The sequence below is a fragment of the Chrysemys picta genome, chromosome 8, assembly GCF_011386835.1.
Source record: "Chrysemys picta bellii isolate R12L10 chromosome 8, ASM1138683v2, whole genome shotgun sequence".
NCBI classification, from domain to species: domain Eukaryota; kingdom Metazoa; phylum Chordata; order Testudines; family Emydidae; genus Chrysemys; species Chrysemys picta.
In genome coordinates this window covers 17880387-17903289 of record NC_088798.1, presented here as the reverse complement: position 1 = coordinate 17903289, position 22903 = coordinate 17880387, and the positions used below count along the sequence as shown (strand labels likewise).

Here is a 22903-nt window from a genome sequence, read left to right as displayed (position 1 = left end):
TGGCCAGGAAACCAAAAGGAAGATGACACGGGGATTCCATAGCTGATGCAGAGGATAAACCTGGGGGGATCCCAGGTGTGACAAACTGAACCCTTGTTCATTCTGAGGGTTTCAGAACCCATCCAACACTTGGCCGAGCAATTGAAGAAAACAGCAAGGAAATCCTAAGAGTCCCTTCCCCCTCTTAGTTCCCTAACCACTCTTGCTAGTTTCATCATTTGGGAGCTAATTCTGCTCTCCCAAAGTTTTGTATGAACACCAGTGGAAGAGGATCAGGCCATTAATGTAACTGTTAGACCTAGCTGACATTTGCTTAATTTCACAAGTTATCAATGAAAAAGAGGGGCATTTTTTGGCAAAAATGTACATGAAATATATTCCCATTTTTAGGCCAACTCCAGTAACTGTAAGTTGGTGGGGAGGTGGGGTATGGAACAAAAGCAGATGTTTTATTTCCAATGAAACTCCTCAATAAAAACAAATAATAGAAGTCCAGCTACCAGAGGAAAGAGCTTGACTAGGTATGCCTATGATCGTAATTTTTGTAGGTAACTAGTGTGTAGAATTCCCTGAGCAAAATCCCGCTTGGCCAACAGAGGCAGCTGGGTGCAGAGAAGAGTGGACACTGGCACCCTGCTCTAGACTTGGGCAGCTACCACAGTCCCCTTGTGCTGCGAAGAAAAGTGTCCTGCAGCAGGCCCAATGCCTCCTAGAGCTCCTGGTGGTGCAGTGCAGATTCACCACAGTACTCAGCATTGAAAGGCACAGCAGAGACTTAAAATGAGCACATCAAACCCAATATAAGGTGTTCAATGGGGGAAGGGGTTAAAATGCCTACACAACCAATTTTTATACATAAAAACTTTATACTGCAGCAGTTTGGGCCATACACTGCTGTTAGTCCATAAGTAGTAATGGGAAACCAATAACAGGATAGGGCCCCAAAATGCTTTGGGCAAAAAGATTCCCTAAATATTTCATATTTGAGAAAAGTTTTGCAGAATACTCGATATAGAGGCTCTCGAGATTTTTTTTTTTTACAGAGAACTCAATCTCCTTTGAAAAAGAGAAATCTGTCTGCTGAGAAGTGGCATAATTGATGTAGAAAATGGCTGCATCCTAATAAATAAATATCACGGCAAATATGACTTAAAGCATTTATGGGAAGGTGATATAGTCTGGTCTGGTAAACTGATCTGAAGTATAGACTATATGAGAGGATTAGAAATACAGGAGCTTGGTTTGCTTCCAACTAGGGAGATTAACGTCAATATTTAAGAGAATGACAATCCACTCACTCAGAAAAGGAAACAAAAATTTCAGTCATCTGAAACAAAATACTAAATTACCTCAACTATTAGAGGATTAGCCAAATAGAGTAAAATATCTCTCTGTTGTTCTTTCTGTGTTTGCATCTGTCACAATGTCATGAAATTGTGGCCCCTCCAGCACTTTTCGGAGCAAAAAAATGTATGCAATTTGAAGCAATAAAGAAGCTGGCTGTTCTTCTGTGGGCAAAGCTAAGTTTTTCTCTCATGGTGGTTTGGCTATTTTACAGTACATTTCTATCCATCTGAGCCTTACCACTAAAAGCTCATACATGCACTGTTATTGTGCAGATACTTACAGTTAATTTCAGGTGCACCTATTAGGTCATGAACATAGTTTGATAACTCTTTGAAATGCGTCATGCTGTCGTTAATATTCAATAAAATGACATTTTTTCTCTAGCTCCATTGAGGATAAATACATTCTATGGTGTGAGGTTTCCACATGAGGGACCTCATCCAATCTCATTTATTTGTTGGAATATATAATTTACTGGGTTTGGGTGGGGAGCGGGGAGACTTTTCCACACAGTGGATGGGTAGAAAACCTTGCAAATGTTGCCCCTAGCAAGGGACTGCTCAGAGTCCCCCCCTCAATAAGTCCTTTCTTATGGCTCTCCTTGAAGAGGGGAAATTACTGCCCCACACAGATCTGTACAATATTTTATTGGGAGTGGGAGGGGAAGGAGCAATTTAGAATAATTAAATTTATACATAGCTAACCTTGTAATTAATTGGAAATATTCTGACAGGTCAAAGGTTTAAACAGGTTTTTTTGAACTCTTAAAGGACGCTTAGCAGGAATTTTAATTACTCGGCCAAAGTCATGCATGACGCACAAATAACACCAAGCATCTGGTAAAACTTTAGCAACAAAACGAAGCTACTCTCTAAGACTCAACTTTCCGCTGAACAGAATTCAAGACCTGATTAAGCAAACTTAACCTCAACACGACTTAAGCATGTGCCGAAGTAGTCTGCTGAATCAGGACTTTAGTGATTAAAACATTAGAAGAAATAAATAGAAAGGAATACACTTTCCGAAGTAAAAAGTATTCAGTGTGGCACTTTGTCCATGCCATGGGTACTGTAGGGATAGTTATCCATAGTTATAGTTATCAGTCTCAGCACTCATTTTAATCAGCATCTAACAAAAACCTTGCCAAACAGTTTAAAAATTTAGCAGCCCATGCACAAAGTTTACTTGCCCGTGCCTAGCACAATAGGGATGATAATGAAAAAGTGAATATAAAGGTTTTTTATTCATCTACTAAAAATAAATCACTCAGCCATCAAAAATATTACCAGTGAGAAAGAATAGAATTTTGCAAGGCTGTTCTAAAACACATCGCACACTGCTCTCATCAAGATTGCTAACTGGTGACAGCTCTGTGGAGTGAAAGACATGCTTTAATTTCAAACCTCACTGAGCTCTGATATTTAGAGACACTCCTGCTGATACATTTTCAGTATTTCTTTGCACCTTTTTTCGTTTCTTTCCTAGAGACATTCCTAAACACATGAGCTTTGTTCCTGAAAGTTTGCTGGCCATTGCTGCAAACTCCTTACCTCAAAGCCTCTGTACGTGGCATTTGTAATGTCACAAATAGAGAATGTATTGATTTAAATATTTTCATGTTTATATAATGGGATGTAGCTACTCCCAGACCCATGCATATAACTTATAAAAGCAACATTTATTGCAGAACTAATAGGAGTTGATCAAAAATTCAGGTTTCTTTGAATTGTTTCAACTTTTCACAAAAAAATAAACAATTTTTGCAAAGTTTTCAGTTTGTTTTTGAATGAGTGCTAATTGACACAGTGTCACCTCAAAAGGGCTCAAAAACAACTTCCTCAGATCATAGCAGTAACAGTACACATACACTTCTCCCGTCACCTTCTCAGGCAACGACCTGAGCTATGCCCTGAATGCCAATCAACTCCTGCTTTTTCCACCCAAGAGAAGCAAATTCTAAAATCAAAGACTTCCCCCTTTCTCCCCACCTATGCACACCCTGCTCTTCCCACCCACTTCAAATCTAGAGGCTATCTCCAAGTATCTGTCACCTATTTGACTGGTTAGGACGGACAACAGGGAGAGAGGTGATCTCTAGAACAAGCTCAAGAGACAGATGAATTATTAATTATTAAGATCTTGGTTTTTCAATGAACTATACATCGGTTGTAAAAAATTAGAAAATAAAAAACCTGATAATTCTGGTCTAAATGCTATAAGGAGAATGGTTTCTAAAAGGAATGCTATTGTGTATTTTGCATGAGGAAAACAGATCACAATTAATGCTCCATATGGTTATCTAATCAGATAAGGTTTGTACATCTATACTGATTAAGAAACACCACTGTGGGCTGGTAAGATGATGGATCATAAAAGTTAGACATGAAAATATCCTATTGGTTATTGAGTCCATCTGCTTAAAAGTATAACTTATAGATTCTCAACAGAAAGTGTATCAGAAAGCATATCAGATCTTGAACTGATTCCATACTTGGTCTTAGCTGACCTTCTACATATTAGTTATAAAAGTATCATGTACTGCTTTCCACTGACATGAATAGGAGTTACAGGCATGAAATTAGTACAGAAAGGGGCCCAACTCTATCAATATCTATATGACCTTAAGTTAAAGACAGCATTTATGTACTTAAACTGGCTGTAAATGCAAAGAAACTTATTGAAATGGCCACACAAGCTAAAAATCATCCATCTTGAACTGAAAAAATCACTTGTAAAAATTAAAGGGGATTATCACATACGGTGAATTATTAGAGGGTAAAGTGTTTTCAGTAAGCGTTGCAAACATTCGTTCAAGAACAAAGTATTATGAAAAGCTTTAGTGTTGAATAGGATGGAACTCTGAGAATATTTAATTTTCAGTGTGACCTTAGGAACCAAATTAACCATTTGTTTTTCAGACCCTTCAGATTTAATCAGGATTAACAATGACCAGACTCTCTTGCTTGTGACTGTTGTCATTGACTACTGGGTTTTCAAGTTAAAGATGGGATTGCTTGGCTTGTACAACAGAACAGAGTAGAGCAGCCCTAATCCAGGGACAATGCTTTCCACCTACAGAAGGGCCTCAAACAAAACCACAGCTTTCAACACTTCAAACTACAGGAAGTTCGGATCTGAATTTTATCGATGTTCCTTCAGCTGACACGGCTAGCCACAGATGACAGTTACCTTTCCCCCTCAGTTGCTGGGGAGGCACACATGTATCAACCCACGATTCTTCCAAACATTGTGAGACTGACTCAAGCCTGGCTTGCCAAACAGCCCCAACTTCTTCTCACTTCCAGCGTTCTCACCCCAGCAGTCAACTCCTCTACTCTGGGCTTTCACACTACCAGCCCCAAGAGCCTTGGGCTTCCCGTGATGGCTTTCCCCGGGGCCAACTCTATGTTCCCACCTTCAGACTTCTGAAAGAGAAACTACCCCTTCCCCACATTCAACTGCAGGCTTCTCTGAGACTTTTCTCCAATGAGCTCAGTATCCTCCCCATGCCCAAACGTGGGCTTCCAGGGAATCAGCTCCTGCTAGTGACCCACTCTTGGCTTTTTACTTGGCCCCTCCCCCCACTTGGACACATATGTTCTACTAGGACTTCTGTTCGAAGCCATGAGACAGTGAAAGCCAGTTGCTAAGGAATACATCTCTTACAACCTCACTCTGGAAAGATCAACAGGAAGTACGCACATATTAGTTCTTCAATCATGTTGTAATTTTCTAACACACTAGTTGCTCTAAACAAAACCTAATTACTCCAGTGAAATATCAAGTTGGTAACTCGAGAGAGGCAAAGTTATTAATTACATATTTCATTTTTCTTACAATGCAATTTTCTCCTTCTTTCCTCTTTCATGTCCCTTTATTGCTATTGCTAATATTTCACATGTTCAAGAGTTTTCTCATATAGTTAATCTTTACATTCCTACTACACCCAGCAAACAGAAAATGCATCGGACCTATTATTTTAACCACTTTGAATTACCCCACTTTCCATCTAATAATTGCAGATATTTTTAAGCTGTCTCGCCAGTGAAAAGAAAGATGACTTCTGTTCTTAAAAATAAACAAATCCAATGGAAAAGATCCATCCATTATGAAATCATTCTCTCCAGAAAATATACAACTAGGGTCTCTGGATCCACAGAGGAGATAAGAGGAATATAAATTTTTTTGATTGCTCAAGAGTAAAAGTTTACACCCACATCAGCTACACTGAAACTGAAATAAATAGCTCAGTTCCAATTTTCAGATTTTTTTTAAGCAAAGAAAACAAATGTAAATGGTTAAGTATCATATCTAAAATTTGTGGCAGATATTAATGAGCAGCAGGTATTTAAAAGGGGAAAATAAAAACTCACAAAATCAATTATTTAAAATAGCCCAAATATTTTAAAATATTACACAAGAGTGATCACATGTTGATTTTTTTTTAAGCTTTCGAGATTCTATTTGGTACAGTAGAGTATTTTAGATAATTAAAAAACAAACAAACAAACAAACAAAAAAACGAACAAGGGGGCAGCCTAAAGACCATCGCAAGATAAAGCAAAAAAAAAAGTGTAAAAGCCAAGAGTCCACAAGATATTCACAGCACTTGACACTGGGGAGCCAGCTTTGAAAAGCCTACTCTTTTCACCTAAAACTTGAAACACACCTGAGTCATGGCTGACATGTGAAGAAGTTTGGTGAAATATTTTTTTCTTTTAATTCTCACATCCATCAATGCTATTTGATTTCAATCAAGGATCCTCTGTAATGTAAATTCAACTTCCAAAACACTGCAAGGAAGTCTATTCTCAAGGTATTCCTCCAGCCTGTCTGAAAACAGCAATTATGGTTCTTCTCACAAGAGCCTATTTCTGAAAGATGCCCAGCCCAAGTTCCAGACCAAAAGAGCTTGATACGGTTTGATAGGCTTCTCATAAGCACCTGAGACCTTTGTGTACTTGTATGAACCTTTTAAAGTTTGTCCCATCACGGCTTCATCTGCATTATCATTCATTACAGCAGGAGGCTTGCCAATTGCTCAGAATACAGTAGATGTCGCTTTCTCCAAAATAGTTGACATATTGTCCTGGAATTGTATAAACATAGATCTGCAGAAATGAAATTGCACCAATAGCCCTATCTTCAACTTCAATGGAAGCTGATGAAGAACAGCATCTCTTGGTATATTGCAATATCTGACCTATTACGGGTATAAATGAGTCCCCTAGAAGCAAGCTCAGGTTTGAATCCCCATTCCTGCAAAACTGTACTCTGTGTCCTGCATGGCTGCACAACTGACTGATCAAGGTTCCTTCTTCCTTCCTGTTTTGCACTATATACTGACCAGAAGAGGTCAGTGTGTCTTATGGGCCAGAGGACTTGCATACTTCTTCCTCAGCATTCTTAGAGAACTGTAGGGTTCAGAGTATTAGCAAGGGGATATGAGTTGCTGGTTCAAATCTGATATTGATCAGTAATGATGCAACATTATCATCCAATGACTGTTCAGGAAAACAAAATTTAAATTAGATGCAAAATGAGCTGCAATTACTTATCTGGCATGTTTCACCATGATTAAATTCACTAAAATAGAATGGACTTGCAAGGTGAAAATTTGCAATACATGTGAGAAACTATTTCCTTTCTCCCCGAATTGTTCTAAAATGTGGTGATACAGCTGATCAGCAAGACTGTAAGAATAATTTTCCTTATTTTTTTCAAAAAGCAGTTGGAAAAACAATACATAGCACATCATGTATATTAGTTCAATCCACCTATTTGAGGGTTATAACAGTGAAACATAGGTACCATGTCTTCTCTTCATGACATCTATAGTTACAATAAATTGGATTTGTTGATAGTACACATATCTCTCTATCATTAAGGCACGCATTCCAATTGGCCCTGCTCTAACACGGGTTTATCTCTTTTCTGATCTCTTCTGAAAAAGCCTTTAGTATGGCTTGGTGAATATTATGATTTCAGTAAACCTGGTATATGAATTATACTTTATTAAATGTCACGGTAAAGTGCTCAAGCACTGATGCATGGCCTATTAGTAGCTTTAAGATTTCAACATTTTGGTGGGACTGCTTCAAAACTAAAGTATGTTTTCTTTGGCTACACTACCACCGTTAGAGGCAATTTTTCTTGACGTTTTAAGAATTGTTTTATGACTGTTTTCTATAAGTAATGTCCATGGAGGTCAAAAAGGAAATTACTGTTCCAGGAACGCTCAGACAGCATCCACCGCAGCACAAAAGACTAAGTTAAATAGCTGCATTCTGGCTAGTCCAATGGTGTGATGATTAACAGGTTGTACTGTCACTTAGGGGCCTCTGGTTGGGAATAGTCTCAGGAATATGGGTTCCCAAGCCTTGGGATTTGGGAATATTTCAATGACTGATACACTCAGCATCCTGGAGGATATACTTTTCCCAGCTTTCAATTTTTCTCCTTTTGCATTTCAGCAGCTACAATTTAAAAAAATTACCAATACCCGTGTGAATGCCTATCCCTGGCTGGGGCCACGGGTCAGATGGCAGAACGACTAGCCCATTAAGTTAAGAGATTATTTTAGAAAGTGATTAATCCATGTTGACTTGGGGCTTCCACAAGAACAGCGATTGTAAATTTACTAACTTCACTCGCAATCAGGAAGCTGTTAAAGGCATCAGGAAGCAGCCAGATAACCAAGGCCATAAAATACTTTAGAAATGAGTGCGAGCCAGGCCTGAGTCACAAAGTGCATATCTGGTTTTGAACTTTTTCCACAGTTCCCAGATGCAGGGCTTTTGTTCAGCCCAGAGAGAGGCTCCAGCTGCGAAGTTCAGAGTGGGATCAAAACTTTTTCAAGGCTCAGGGCTGGCCCTATCCTCGGTTTTGGGTCTGGCCCATCTCTAGAATGAATCAGAAATACTGTCAGGTCTATGCAGTTATTTCGGCACGCTCATATTACAGCAGGAACCTGGGCTTTCGTTATGCATTCATTGCAGACACTGTGTGAGAAAACATTAGAGCTAGTATTATTTACTGAGTGCCCAGAAGACAGCCAGATGCTTCACTAATAAAAAGAATACATATCCCTACCTGAAAAAGTTCACGCAGTGGTGGGCAACCTGCGGCCTATCAGGATAATCTGATTGCGGGCCGCAAGATGTTTTGCTGTCGTTGACCATCCACAGGCCTGGCCCCCCTACAGCTCCCATTGGCCAGGAGCTGCATGGGGCCGTGCCTATGGACGGTCAACATCAGCAAAATGTCTCGCAGCCTGCAATCAGATTACCCTAATGGGCTGCATGCAGCCCACAGGTTCTGCACCACTGGTTCACAGTCTAAATAGATAAAACAGACAAAGGAGAAGGGAAAGGGAAAGAGCACAGAAGCAAAATGATTGAGGTGAAGTTTGGCTCATGTCTTATTCAATTCTCCCTCCACCACCACCCCCTTTACCTCGTGATCTGCCGTCTCTTGCAATGACAGCTGATCAGAAAAAGGGGAAAGGCGGGTAGGGCGGAGACAAAAATGTTGCTGAAATTTAGTCTCTCACCAATTCTTCCTGTCATGTGTTTTTAAGCCAGCCAGCCCTCCCATCCCCAACAGTGCCCTTATCTCCAATATCTCAGTCTCCCTGTACTCCAGGGGTAGGCAACCTATGGCATGTGTGCCAAAGGCGGCACACGAGCTGATTTTCAGTGGCACTCACACTGCCCGGATCCTGGCCACTGGTCCAGGGGGCTCTGCATTTTAATTTAATTTTAAATGAAGCTTCTTAAACATTTTTAAAACCTTATTTACTTTACATACAACAATAGTTTAGTTATATATTATAGACTTATAGAAAGAGACCTTCTAAAAACCTTAAAATGTATTACTGTCATGCAAAACCTTAAATTAGAGTGAATAAATGAAGACTTGGCACACCACTTCTGAAAGGTTGCCGACCCCTGCTGTATTCCTTCCCCATCATAGACTTTGAACTGAGTGTAAAAGGAATACAATTTTAGAAGCCAAGCCAAAAAAGTGACTATCCAATACCTTCGTTGGTAACAACGCATCTAAAAATGGGTAAACATTCTAGCTGGAGTTGGAGGGAAAGGTGGGCAATGGGATTTAGGCTTCTAAGTGCCTAAAACCCTTTTGAAAATGAAATGTAAGCATTGCACCACTGAGTGCCACAACATTTAAATACCTTTAGAAATCTGAGCCTTAGTTCTTACAATGGGACTATACACTTGATTAAGCCAAGCAGGATTTAGCCCATTTAATTGTAGACACTTATGAAGATGACAATGATGAAAACACTGGAGTTGAATATTTGCTGGCTTAAATCAGAATGACATTAAAAGCATTAATGTTTTAATGGCTCCGCATTTGATTGTAAGTCAGTGGAGTGGACCAGTAAAGCTCATTCAATTATTGAATGAATTCCAGCGCATCTCACAATCCTGTGACTAACCTTGAGAAAGTATTTCAGGATTCACGGGTGAACAAGGTGTGGGGGGGGATGTGTATGTTACGTCTCTCCTTGGACTTCAGAAAAGATTCTGAATGAGTATAGCTAGGGAAAAAGCCAGAATCCCCATGTGACAGGTGCGGTCACAGATCACCTTTGGACTGTCACCTGATGTGCTGAAATTACCTCTGAGCCCATTTTCCCTGCCAGCATGGGACTCCAGAACCCTGCCTTGTTGAGCCAGACATGCTAGCCTGCTGCAACACAGCACACCCCAAAGCTGCAGGCTTTAACTGAAAACAGCTCAGCAGGTTACCTGTCTCCAGCACCCAGACACCCAGTTCCCAATGGGATCCAAACCCCAAATAAATCCGTTTTACTCTGTATAAAGCTTGTATAGGGTAAATTCATAAATTGTTCACCTTCTATATCACTGATAGAGAGATATGCATAGCTGTTTGCTCCCCCAGGTACTAATCACTTACTCTGGGTTTATTAATAAACAAAAGTGATTTTATTGAGTATAAAAAGTAGGATTTAAATAATTTCAAGTAATAACAGACAGAACAAAGTAAGTCACCAAGCAAAATAAAGCAAAAACATGCAAGTCCAAACCTAATACATTAAGAAACTGATTACACGTAATATCTCACCCTCAGAGATGGTCCAATAAGCTTCTTTCACAGACTAGACTCCTTCCTAGTCTGGGCCCAATCCTTTCCCCGGTACAGTCTTTGTTAGATCCAGCAGACATCTCAGGTGGTAAGCAGGGGTTTTCACATGTCTGGCCATCCCTTTTGTCCTGCTCCTCCCCCTATTATAGCTTTAGCACAAGGCAGGAATCTTGTCTGTTCTTGTCCCCACCTCCGCCTCATCAATGGAAAAGTACAAGGATTATGATGGATTCCAGTATCATGTAACATGGTCACATATCACTGTAAGACCCCTAGTCTCCATTCTTCCTGGGTTGGCCCACACATACACAGGAAAGCATGCAGGTAAATAAACCATTTACAACCAATGGTCCTAGTCAATGGGAGCCATCAAGATTCTAAACCACCATTAATGGCCCACACTTTGCATAATTACAATAGGACCTCAGAGTTATACTTCATATTTCTAGCTTCACATACAAGAATGATACATGCATACAAATAGGAGGAATATATTCAGTAGGTTATTACCTTTGTTAGGATACCTTACAAGAGACCTTTTGCATAGAGCATATTCCAGTTACATAATATTCACACTCATAAGCATATTTCCATAAAACATATGGAGTGCAACGTCACACCCCACACAGTGATAAAGGGGAAAATATACCCTTAAAATGTGAACCTCAAAATTGTGACATTCTGTCAAAGCCAGGAGACAGTGAGGAATAAATATTTCCTTATATGGAATGCACTGTGACATACTATCTCAAAGGTGGATTTAATATTACCTATTGTTGATCGAGTCCCACACAGAGGTCAGATGTCTATACTGGTATGCTCAGAAAAGCTGTATTTGGTGACAGGCTTACTCAGTCATAGGCTGTTATGTTAACTTGGATCAAATAATTCAAGCAAAGTGTCAATACATTCATTTGCAGAATAAAAACGCTATTCAAAGGGACTTTCAGGATATCGGACTTCATTTCTATACAGTTAGAAGTCTGAGCTACTATTGGATTAGAAATGTCACTCACAAGAAATCAGATTGAAAATGCAATAAACACAGTCAAAGAAAGAAGAAAAAGGAAAGCTTCTGAATATAATGCTATTCCTGCTGAATTCATAGTAAGTGCTGGTGAGAAAGGCACTAACATCTTATATTAGGTTTGTGGGACAAGTCAGAAGATCAGGAAATGGCTTGAATGACTGATTGCTCTGTCGAGAAAAGGGGATCAGCATGAGACCTAGAATGACGTTGTTGATCATGTGAGAAATGGATCATCGTATAAGAAACTGTCACAACACACACACACGCATGCAGAGACTGATTTGTGGAAAACACATGATCAGGTGATCTTGAAAGCCAGATTTCAAGAGGGAGCTGCAAATACACTGCACATGACCATTTCACAAGAGCTACGATTTTACTTCTGTGAGGGGGCAATATTAGAACATGACTCAAAGGATGAATCACAGACATAAGAAATAGTGGATGTGTTTTGTCATATACATAAAATCTTTTCATTCAGTGGGTCAGGTTAAGCCCTGCACCATTTTATTGGAATGGGATTTACTCCTCCTGGTGTACAGGTTTAATCACAACTGAAAAGAAGTTAGAAAAAACAGGAGACCAATGTTAAATGGGGAGAATGAGTTCAGAAGTCCATTACTTAGTTCGCTACAGCAGTTCTTAACCTTTACGTTTTACTCCTGATGGAAACGATGACGGCATTAGCACTGGTGGAAGCAAGTGCTGCAATCTACTGTATCTTGCTTGATGTCCTTAGCAGCAGATCTGAGAAATGACTTCAGAAACTCTTACAACAAGTAGCCAAAGCGGCTATAAGTTTTGGACAACATCTGAAGATACAAAGAAACCTACTTGGTGCATAAGAAGTTGCATATCCCAAACAGCATAAAAGTTGGTTAGGTTAAAAAAGTACGGGGAGCTGCTACGTGGACTCCATAGTTTGTGTGTGCCATGGAAATTTCTGACACTATATAGAACAACAATAATGGGGAAGTTAATCACTATCATGCATATCAACCATTAGAACAATGCATTTTCCAAACTGCCAAATACTTGCTTTGAAAAATGTATCCATGTGTCTGCGGTATCCAAAGGGTAAGGAGGTTTACTATGGACTGTGTACCACTCATGAAATTAAAAGGTCATTTGGGACCTAATCCAAAGTCCACAGAGAAACTCTATTGACTTCAGTGGATTTTGATGGGGGAAGAAAAAAGCACTGGTTGCTTCTGCCAACACCATTTTGGCCTACTGCTATGTATTGCCATGACAGCTGGATCATTATGAACAAGTACTGAGAGGGAATATCATGGGCAAAGGGATGTTGTGCATTGCTGTAGATAATGAAGTTAACGTGGTTGGAATATTTTGGGTAGATATCATTTAGTAATGGAAACCACTTGGAGGAGGGGATGCTGGACAAAATGAGAGTGGATTGGTGAGAGTAGCATTCAACATGTGCAACAGCGAGGGTTCCGACAGCAGTCTGTGCCCTCAGAAATTAAGATGGCATTTGATAAGTATAATGCTAATTGTTGTTTTTTTGCAATATACAGAATGTGCCAACCACAGCAACTGCTTACATGGAAAAGTAATGTTAAGAAAGTATTTAATATATTTTTAGCAGCTTTAAATGAAATTTATCAGCTGGAAACAAGGTTGAGAGCCAGCACTACGGCTCCCATCCAAAACCCATTGAGATCAATGGGAATCTTTCCATTGACTTTGATTGGCTTTGGATTAGGCCAGCTCTCCACCAGCCACGCCATCACAGGCCACAGCTTGGAACCACTAGTTTAACTATTTTCTGGAGTCACATTAAGGGGTTGCCTCATTTTTCTTCAGAAAACTCTCAATTACTACAATGACAAAATCAATCTGGGGAATTAAAAGTTTGCAGGAAAAAAGATCATGCCTATGAAACAAGTTTCTCAAGGCTGAGAATTTCTATGCAGCAGAGGAGAGAGATAATGGGAAAGGATTTCCATGCTTTTTCAATACAGTTATGACATTACATGTATAACCTCTATTTTAAGTCACATTTTAATAGAGATGGAAAAGGGACTGCTGGAGGGGAATTTAAGTAAGAGTTTGATACGGAGGGCCAAATTTATACCTGACATTAGTGACTACAACTCCAGTGAAGTCAGTGTTTATGCCAGAGCTAAATTTGACCTCTATTTATACTTTCTAGCATAATAAGGGATATACAAAAGATTCATCATCATAAGTACACTCAGTGATGGGGGGAAAGATCTGAGAAAGAATTCTAAGGAGAAAAACAAATTTGGAACTATGGTTCAATCAAGAGTATGAAACCCATTTTGTAGACAGGGCTTTATTACATTTTTAATTACAGTCTGTGTACAAAGTTATGGTTATATACTAACCTAAATCCACACTCATCACCCCCTTGTGACAATTAAAGGAACAAACACCTGTCAGGGATGGTCTAGATAATCCTTAGTCATGCCTCAGTGCAGGAGACAGGACTAGATGACGTTGAGGTCCCTTCCAGTCCTACATTTGTATGATTCTATGAAATATCACGGGCAGAACACAGTGTCTTTCTGTAGTGACTAAATTTTTAGATTATTATAAGAATATTATATTTTAGCTTAGTTACGAAAAGTACTGTTCTGTTCATAGAATCGTAGGTCTGGAAGGGACCTCAAGAGGTCATCTAGCCCAATATTTAGCATTTGCATTCAGCATTATTTAAAGGGAAAAGTGATTCAAGGCCTTTTTAGGAATGCCACTATTTCTGTATTTGTTTGTGTGTCCATTGGTTTGTGGAATTACTACATTTGTGGTACATGCATGGACAAAATAGATGCTCTCTTGTTTGCCTTAGTGATGTGATAACCTGAACTGGAGAGTGGCATCATCAGGTTTCAGAGCTTAGAATGATTGAGATATATGAGGCCAGGTCACAACTATTTTAGGAGGTGCTGTTTCAGGCTGCCTAAAATGGTGTTACATTATTTCATATCGGGAAGATTACCTCTGTAGCCCAGCGGTTCTCAAACTGTGGATCAGGACCCCAAAGTGGGTCATGACTCCATTTTAATGGGGTCGCCGGGGCTGTCTTTAAACTTGCTGAAGCCAAAGTCCAAGCCCCACCACCCAGAGCTAAAGCCCTCAAGCTTAAGCAACCCACAGGGCGGGGGGGCTCAGGCTTCAGTCCCCCTTCCTGGGGTCTTGTAGTAATTTTCGTTGTCAGAAGGGGGTCTTGGTGGAATGAAGTTTGAGAAACCCTGATGTAGCCTCTAGGTATAGGTACTTGCTGGGTAAGGCATGGGTATAAGTTAAGGCAGTAATGTAATGAGCCTCCAAGGCCTGTAAGACAATAGCTTAACTAAACAAGGCATACGGCCCAAAAGCCTTATCACAAGCTGCTAACCAGGAGGAACCCTAGATCATAAGATATCACAAGATAAAATGCTGTAATGACTAAACTGCTGAGAGGTAACCACAAGATGCTATTTTATACCAGCTTGGGATATTTTAAGTTAGGAACATCAGCAGATGTCTGACCACAAGAGTGCCATGCTAAGTAATTGACATATAATCTAATAAGCTTGATGTAAATGGGATAGTAACTTATGGGAAAAAGGCATCCCAACATTAGCAGGGTGAGGAAATACAAACAAGGAAAAGGGGATGAAAGCCCTGATGAATATGCATTAGGCATACTGGCATTAGCCAAACACATTATAGAAGTTGTATCCTGGCCTTTGTGCCAGGAGAGATGTAGCTCTTGGGAGATGGGTGATGGTGACAAGGAAAACGATGAGGAGGAGGAAGATAATGACTAACACTTCAGGTTGCTCTGTAAGGGATGGCATGAGTGTATGAATGCTCAGACACTCAATCTGTATCATCTCTATCTAACTTGCTGGGCTGGAGAGTTTCTGACTTTACTAATTGTGTTAATAAAACTAATGCAAATTAGGAAGGTTTTTTCTCAGTATGAGTGTTGCAACCATGGCACATCAGGGCTCCCAGAAGGGCCTGACCTTGAGACAAGAACCTACCAAGCCTGAGATTGTTAACTGAGATTTCTGAAGTGATCAATATAATTAATACTCCATCAATATAACAGACAACATCTCCATGACATAAACGCTAGACTTCTTTTCATTCTGAAAAATCTCAGTCTCTGACAGGGCTTAATCAATTCACTGGGAGCTTGACCCAGCACTCATGTAAACATGGTTGAAGATGTTCTAGTAAAGTCTGTTATAAGAATGCTCCTTACTTCCGAATTAATTCACTACCTTGTTCAAACTAATTCATCCCTGTGCAGCAATAGTTGTGGAGATGCTAAAACTATTGATTGTTTGGCTATTAATCCAATATATACTTTGGAAATAACTGCATTACAAATTAGACTTGTGGCAGAGATCTTTCTTCCTGTACTTCTTCCTTAAATCTCATGAATGAATGAAAGAATGACTGTCAGGAATTTTATGTCTATTTAATACTTTCAGGAAAGAATGAGAGGCAGCCCAATACAGAAAAGGCAACAGGAACAGAGTGGATCTATCATATCTTGATCGTTGCTAATGGTAGTTGCCCAAATAGATTAAATCATGGCATTTTTAAAAAAATGTCACAATAAAAATATGGTGTCTTGGTCCAGGACTAGGTGCTACCATAATACAAATAATAATGGATAGCAAAAACAACATGGCTGCCTTCCTCTCCAGCCAGCCCAGCCTGATGTTATAACATCCTCCTAGTACAACCATATTCTTGAAGTTGCCTACCACACAGACTTCTCTTAATTTGGAATAGCCTTGTTCATGGATGGATAATTTATTTTTTAAATATGTATAAAAAACAAATTAGTCATGGAGAGTGAGGCAACCAAAACTTGGGCCAAGTCCATAGGTCCTTATTCAGTTTTCGTTCAACCCCCAGTGAGGCTGTAAGAACAATATTTAGTCTAAGTTCAACATTAAGGGTGAAATTCACTTCCACTGCAGAGACATAGCACAAGACCTATGCACTGCTTAAACCCCACTTACACCCCCTGGGCCTTGTGCTGGCTATCTGCAGGGGTTGTATATTACCCTAAATGAATATGGACCAAAGAACTTTATTTCTAGCCATATTGCCTCTCAGCCAGACACCAATTACTTGAGAAGTTTAAATTAGAGAAAAGGCAGGAAATAAATATGTAAAATGTTCTGTCTACCGTGAAACCAATTACACCCCCCAAACTTGAACTTTTGTACAAATACCAGGGGTGTTTTCCATGGCAATGAAACAAAGTGCAATCCATCAGAAAGCACTTTACTGATACTCTTTGCAGGATGGTTTGTTTCTTTTTGACCATCATTTTCTATTAGTAAGTACTACAATGGGATTTCTAGTAATATGTCTAATTAAGTTTCCTATTTATTCTTTGTTAATCTTCTTTTATCCCTCTCAGAAAAGTGAACAATATACACATTGGTCATATTACCAAAACTTGCTCCAATGTACATGGCTTCATTTTAATCCCTACATATAGGGAATTACTTCTATGTTCCGATTACCCACTGCATCCTAAGAACTCATTTTGTCAGAAATACATGACCAGGCTAGGGTTACCATACGTCCGTTTTTTCCCGGACATGTCTGGCTTTTCGCCAATCAAACCCCCGTCCGGGGGGGGAATTGCCAAAAAGCCGAACGTGTCCGGGAAAAATACCGGCCGGACACTTCCTCTCCCGCGGCTGCTCTGCTCCTCCCCGGACTCAGACTTCAGCTCTGTTTAAGATCCAAGCTGCCCGAGCCAGCGCTACCGGCTTCGGGCAGCCCCCGTGCCTCCGGACCCCAGCCGCCGGAGCAGAGCAGCTGGAGCCGGGGAGGAGAAGTGCCCAGCCGGCGGCTGGGGTCCGGAGTCAAGGGGGCTGCCCGAAGCCAGTAGCGCTGGCTTGGGCAGCTTGGCTCTTAAATAGAGCCGAAGTCTGAATCCGGGGAGGAGCAGAGCAGCTGGAGCCGGGGAGGAGAAGTGCCCGGCCGGGGGCGCAGGGTCCGGAGGCATAGGGGCTGCCCGATGCCCGAGTGCTACCGGCTTCATGGTTTGCTGGGCAGCCTCCAGACCCTGCGTCCCCAGCTGGGCGCTTCCCCTCCCAGGCTCCAGCTGCGCTGGGGAAGCGCCGGCCGGGAGCGCATGGTCTGGAGGCTGCCCGGCAAACCGTAAAGCCGGTAGCGCTCGGGCAGCCCTTTTCGCGTGGCTGGGCGGGAGGACGGGGAGTTAGGGCGGGGACTTTGGGGAAGGGGCGGGGAAAGGGTGGAGTTGGGGCGGGGCCGGGGGTGGGAAAGGAGCGGGGCTAGGGCCCGTGGAGAGTCCTCTTTTTTTATTTTTTAAATATGGTAACCCTAGACCAGGCTATGTTTTCAAACATTACTTGCGGTATGTCAGACTTTCCAAGAACACATAGCTAGCTTATTTTCAGCTGTATTTGTTTGGGTTTTTTAAAACAGACACACAGGCCAGACCATGGCTCTTTTTAAGGTTGCTTGGCGCTGCTCCAGTTGCATAAAACACACTTAGAATTGCTCAGCTGGCTACCCAGTGTAGGGGGCATTTCAGAGTTATGGCCAGGGAAGCGTGGCTAGAGCACAGCAGAATGGCTCCTGGCGGGCAGTTGCAGCTTGGGACAATTTTGAGCTAACTCGAGGCTGTTCTCAGTCATTCTGGGGCCAAACAAGCTTCCAGCTAGCCCTGGGATTTGGGAGTGGAAGAGAAGAGATGTAGTTCTGATGCAGCTCAGGTGCTAGCCTAGAGACCTTAACATATTTGTTTTTTCCTACCTTCTGCCTGTTTGCATTTTACATCTAGTAAACTGTTGTACACTTGCCCTGCCCGATAGTAGAAAAATTAGTTAAAGAATGTGTGCCCTGAGCTTCATATTTGGACTGAAATGATAAATATGTATATAACATTGCTTCAGTATTATTTCACCGGGCTGATGGAAGAGCAGTTGAGCTGTTTTAGTAAACGCTGTTTATTTTATTTTTCTACAATGGAAACACTGTTCTCCAGGTAAAAAGGTATCATCCTATATTTTTCCTACTACTGTATTTTGCTTTTGCAGCCACAGCATAGGTGCTGACTTTTAATTTCTCAGCACGGCATGGGAAAGGGTTTTCAATTAGCCTTTGATCTGGGGGTCAGGAGGTCCCTGCAGCCTCCAGCAGCTACAGGGGTTAGATGCTCTGTAGTCCAATTTGGAGCTTCTTTGATGATTGTTTTTTCATGCCTAAAGAACTCTTCTGCTTTTGAATGGTGCTTTTTGACTGTTGCAACCTTATTACTATGATTCCTTTTGGTTAAAAATAGCAATCATTTTTACCACCTTTCTCTAACAGTTAACCATTTTGAGTAAATTGTGCCCATTTCAACGTGGGAAAGTAACAGGTTACCTCTGTCTCCACTTTAATAAAAATCATTCTGAGTTAACCCAGCATGTTGGGGGGGGGGGGTTACTTTAAAAAAGGGGGGCACTTTGTGCTCTAATAAATTATCCCTTGGCGCTCTCTCTTCTCTTTGAATTTTTAAAAAAAAGTAAAATTAACTATGTGGGCTGTTCTAACTGCCCTTTAAATTGTCAAAATGTCTAAAAGATATATGACCACACAGCCTATGCTGATAGTGCCAATAAGGCAGAACAGAGCCTCAAGGCCTCCAGTCCTTTCAGATCAGTATATCTCTGTCCTAGACATTAGACACAGGATGTAAGTCGGTGTCTTGTTTAACTTTTTTTTTTTAAAAGACAAAAATTGCAACCCTGGTAGGCCAGGCCAGGCCAGGCCAAAAAATTCTTTTTATTTGGTTAAACAGTTGTAACATTAAATAATGTTGAGACTTACGTAGACCAGTGAGCATCAAACTTGGGACACTTTATGCTGGGAAATCAAGGAGTTAGAAATGGAAAAACATGGGAGGTCATCTACTCCATTCCCTTACCTATGCAGGACTGTTTTCTACTGAAATTTCTCAAGAGTCTAGCTTCTTGGGGGTTGCCTTTTATATCCAATACTGCCTACTTCAGAAGTTATGATTTCCCAAATAGTTCTTTCCTGTTCTAAACATAGGGGAAATATGTGGTGTTGAGACAATGCTGCACGGTAACTATTAGCAAATGCTGAACTTTTAATGGGGACGACTGAACTTTTAGGTAACACATTCCTTTTGTCTCACTTTGTCATTGCTGCTTAAGCAAGATGTACGTAATTAGATTTTTCCACCTAAATCAATTCCCTCCTGCCCTTCAACCATGTTTCATACTGCTCTAAGAATTCCCTTAGCAATCATGGTGCCTTCAAGGGAGAGGAGAAGGACTCAAAGTCCATGCTATTCTTTGCCACCAACATCACACATGGCCTGCCTTTATCTAAAGAATCTATACACTTATCTTCAACATTTCTAAGGTGCCTTGACTGTGTATGAATTAGGGCACGATTTCCTTTTCATTCTCCTTTCCTCCTGATTGAGTTCAGAAGAGTCTCCAGGCATCTTCTGAGACAAAACTCACCATTCAGAATCTCACAGGAGGATAGGGTGACCAGACAGCAAGTGTGAAAAATCGAGACGGGGGTGGTGGGTAATAGGAGAATATATAAGAAAAAGACCCCAAAATCGGGACTGTCCCTATAAAATCAGGACATCTGGTCACCCTACAGGAGGAGAGAAACTATGCAAAGTATCAGTGGCTTTGAAGCCACAGATACTCCTAGGTATCTTCCCATCATGGGGGGCTGAGAGCACAGCCCACGGCCAATGATCCTGGAAGAAATTCATCACAATCCATACATATCGTGAAGCAAGGACACAAACAGTCACTCTCTCAATGGTCCAGACAAGCTTTCCATTCCTCAGCTGGTAGTACAGCCCCTGAGAAGACAGACATAGGCTCCCCAAACTATGGTCCCCTTCCCTTGTGGGGAGCTGAAGTTGTGGGCCCCAAACTACAGTTATTTTTAGCACCTTTAATCCTCAGAGTAATTCAAGCACTCCAGGAAAGCGTTCCATGTAAATGGCCTGCTCTCTCACAACCAAGCATGCTCCCACCAGTCTCTGCTGCATAGTAGTTATGCAGAAGAATTTCTAAGAGATATTGAAAGGTAGGATGACCAGATAGCAAGTATGAAAAATCAAGATGCTGTTTTTTCGGGAGGGGAGGGGTATAGTTCCATATACAAGACAAAGCCCTTAATATCATGGTTTAACTGTATATTTAGGGAAAATAAAGAAATTCTTAAAGAGCCAGGAATCGAAAGCTAGATTAATGACTGGCCAAATAGCTATCCTCTTATCCTGATATATCAGAGAGTCCATCACAACACAAAAGAAATTGATTAGTGTAATCTAAGGAGTCACAGAACTAACAATAACCTGCTGAGGCAAAAATGATCCCTCATTCCTACCTTCCCACGTGCTGTATTACAGTAAAATAGAATACAAAAACAGCATTCATCTACACATATCTCAACAGAGTCCAATAAAGTCAGACTATAGAGCGGCACATGCTCGTTCAGAGAATTTGAAAGGGAGGCAATCTGACAAATGTTTAATACACTGAAACATGATAGCTACCTATATAATACTGTCATGGCTGGAAACCATGGCATCTCAGAAGTTTCTGATGGGAATGAACGAATTCATTGTTCAAAATAAATATATTTGTCGTTAAACATTCTCATAGTGTTTCTCTGTAGTGCAGGTTTTCCAGTTTAGAGATTAAATTAATTTTTGCACTACAGGCCAGGATGGTGGATAAGTATCATAAAACATTTTTGATATGTCCTGACTTGGGGATAGACCTTAAATGCTGATTGTGGTGAATTAGTCCTTTATGGAGTTCCATGGACATACATTCACTTTTGAAAAGATATATGAATAGTGGACTGTTAATAAGTTCTTTGACACCTTGGAGATGTTTTTCTTCAGATGGTTTAAACAAAATGGGATTTTAAATACCAAGTTAACTGTGCCTCATCTTCATTCTGAACACAGATAAAGCAATTCTATAGCTTCACTGTTTTCAGAAACTACTATCCTCAGTGGAACAGACCAAAAACACTTCTTGGGTTTTGCTCATTTTCATAGAGTTTAAAATAATAGCTATCCGCTGGTTATTTGTGAGCTTTGGTTATGAATAACCACCAGCTGCTTTTGCAAGTACTAGTTTTATAGATTCTAGGACTGGAAGGGACCTCGAGAGGTCATCGAGTCCAGTCCCCTGCCCACATGGCAGGACCAAATACTGTCTAGACCATCCCTGATAGACATTTATCTAACCTACTCTTAAATATCTCCAGAGATGGAGATTCCACAACCTCCCTAGGCAATTTATTCCAGTGTTTAACCACCCTGACAGTTAGGAACTTTTTCCTAATGTCCAACCTAGACCTCCCTTGCTGCAGTTTAAACCCATTGCTTCTGGTTCTATCCTTAGAGGCTAAGGTGAACAAGTTTTCTCCCTCCTCCTTATGACACCCTTTTAAATACCTGAAAACTGCTATCATGTCCCCTCTCAGTCTTCTCTTTTCCAAACTAAACAAACCCAATTCTTTCAGTCTTCCTTCATAGGTCATGTTCTCAAGACCTTTAATCATTCTTGTTGCTCTTCTCTGGACCCGCTCCAATTTCTCCACATCTTTTTTAAAATGCGGTGCCCAGAACTGGACACAACACTCCAGCTGAGGCCTAACCAGAGCAGAGTAGAGCGGAAGAATGACTTCTCGTGTCTTGCTCACAACACACCTGTTAATACATCCCAAAATCATGTTTGCTTTTTTTGCAACAGCATCACACTGTTGACTCATATTTAGCTTGTGGTCCACTATAACCCCTAGATCCCTTTCTGCCGTACTCCTTCCTAGACAGTCTCTTCCCATTCTGTATGTGTGAAACTGATTTTTCCTTCCTAGGTGGAGCACTTTGCATTTGTCTTTGTTAAACTTCATCCTGTTTACCTCACCCATTTCTCCAATTTGTCCTGATCATTTTGAATTATGACCCTGTCCTCCAAAGCAGTTGCAATCCCTCCCAGTTTGGTATCATCCACAAACTTAATAAGCGTACTTTCTATGCCAATATCTAAGTCGTTGATGAAGATATTGAACAGTGCCGGTCCCAAAACAGACCCCTGCGGTACCCCACTTGTTATGCCTTTCCAGCAGGATTGGGAACCATTAACAACAACTCTCTGAGTACGGTTATCCAGCCAGTTATGCACCCACCTTATAGTAGCCCCATCTAAATTGTATTTGCCTAGTTTATCGATAAGAATGTCATGCGAGACTGTATCAAATGCCTTACTAAAGTCTAGGTATACCACATCCACAGCTTCACCCTTATCCACAAGGCTCGTTATCCTATCAAAGAAAGCTATCAGATTGGTTTGACAT

General features: G+C 40.8%; 1 protein-coding gene across 2 annotated transcripts in view; it reads right to left on the bottom strand.

Moving 5' to 3' along the window:
• The window catches only part of ROR1 (receptor tyrosine kinase like orphan receptor 1), a 254208-nt gene that overhangs the window by 118147 nt on the left and 113158 nt on the right, over nucleotides 1–22903 (bottom strand). The gene's annotated exons all lie outside the window — the stretch shown is intronic.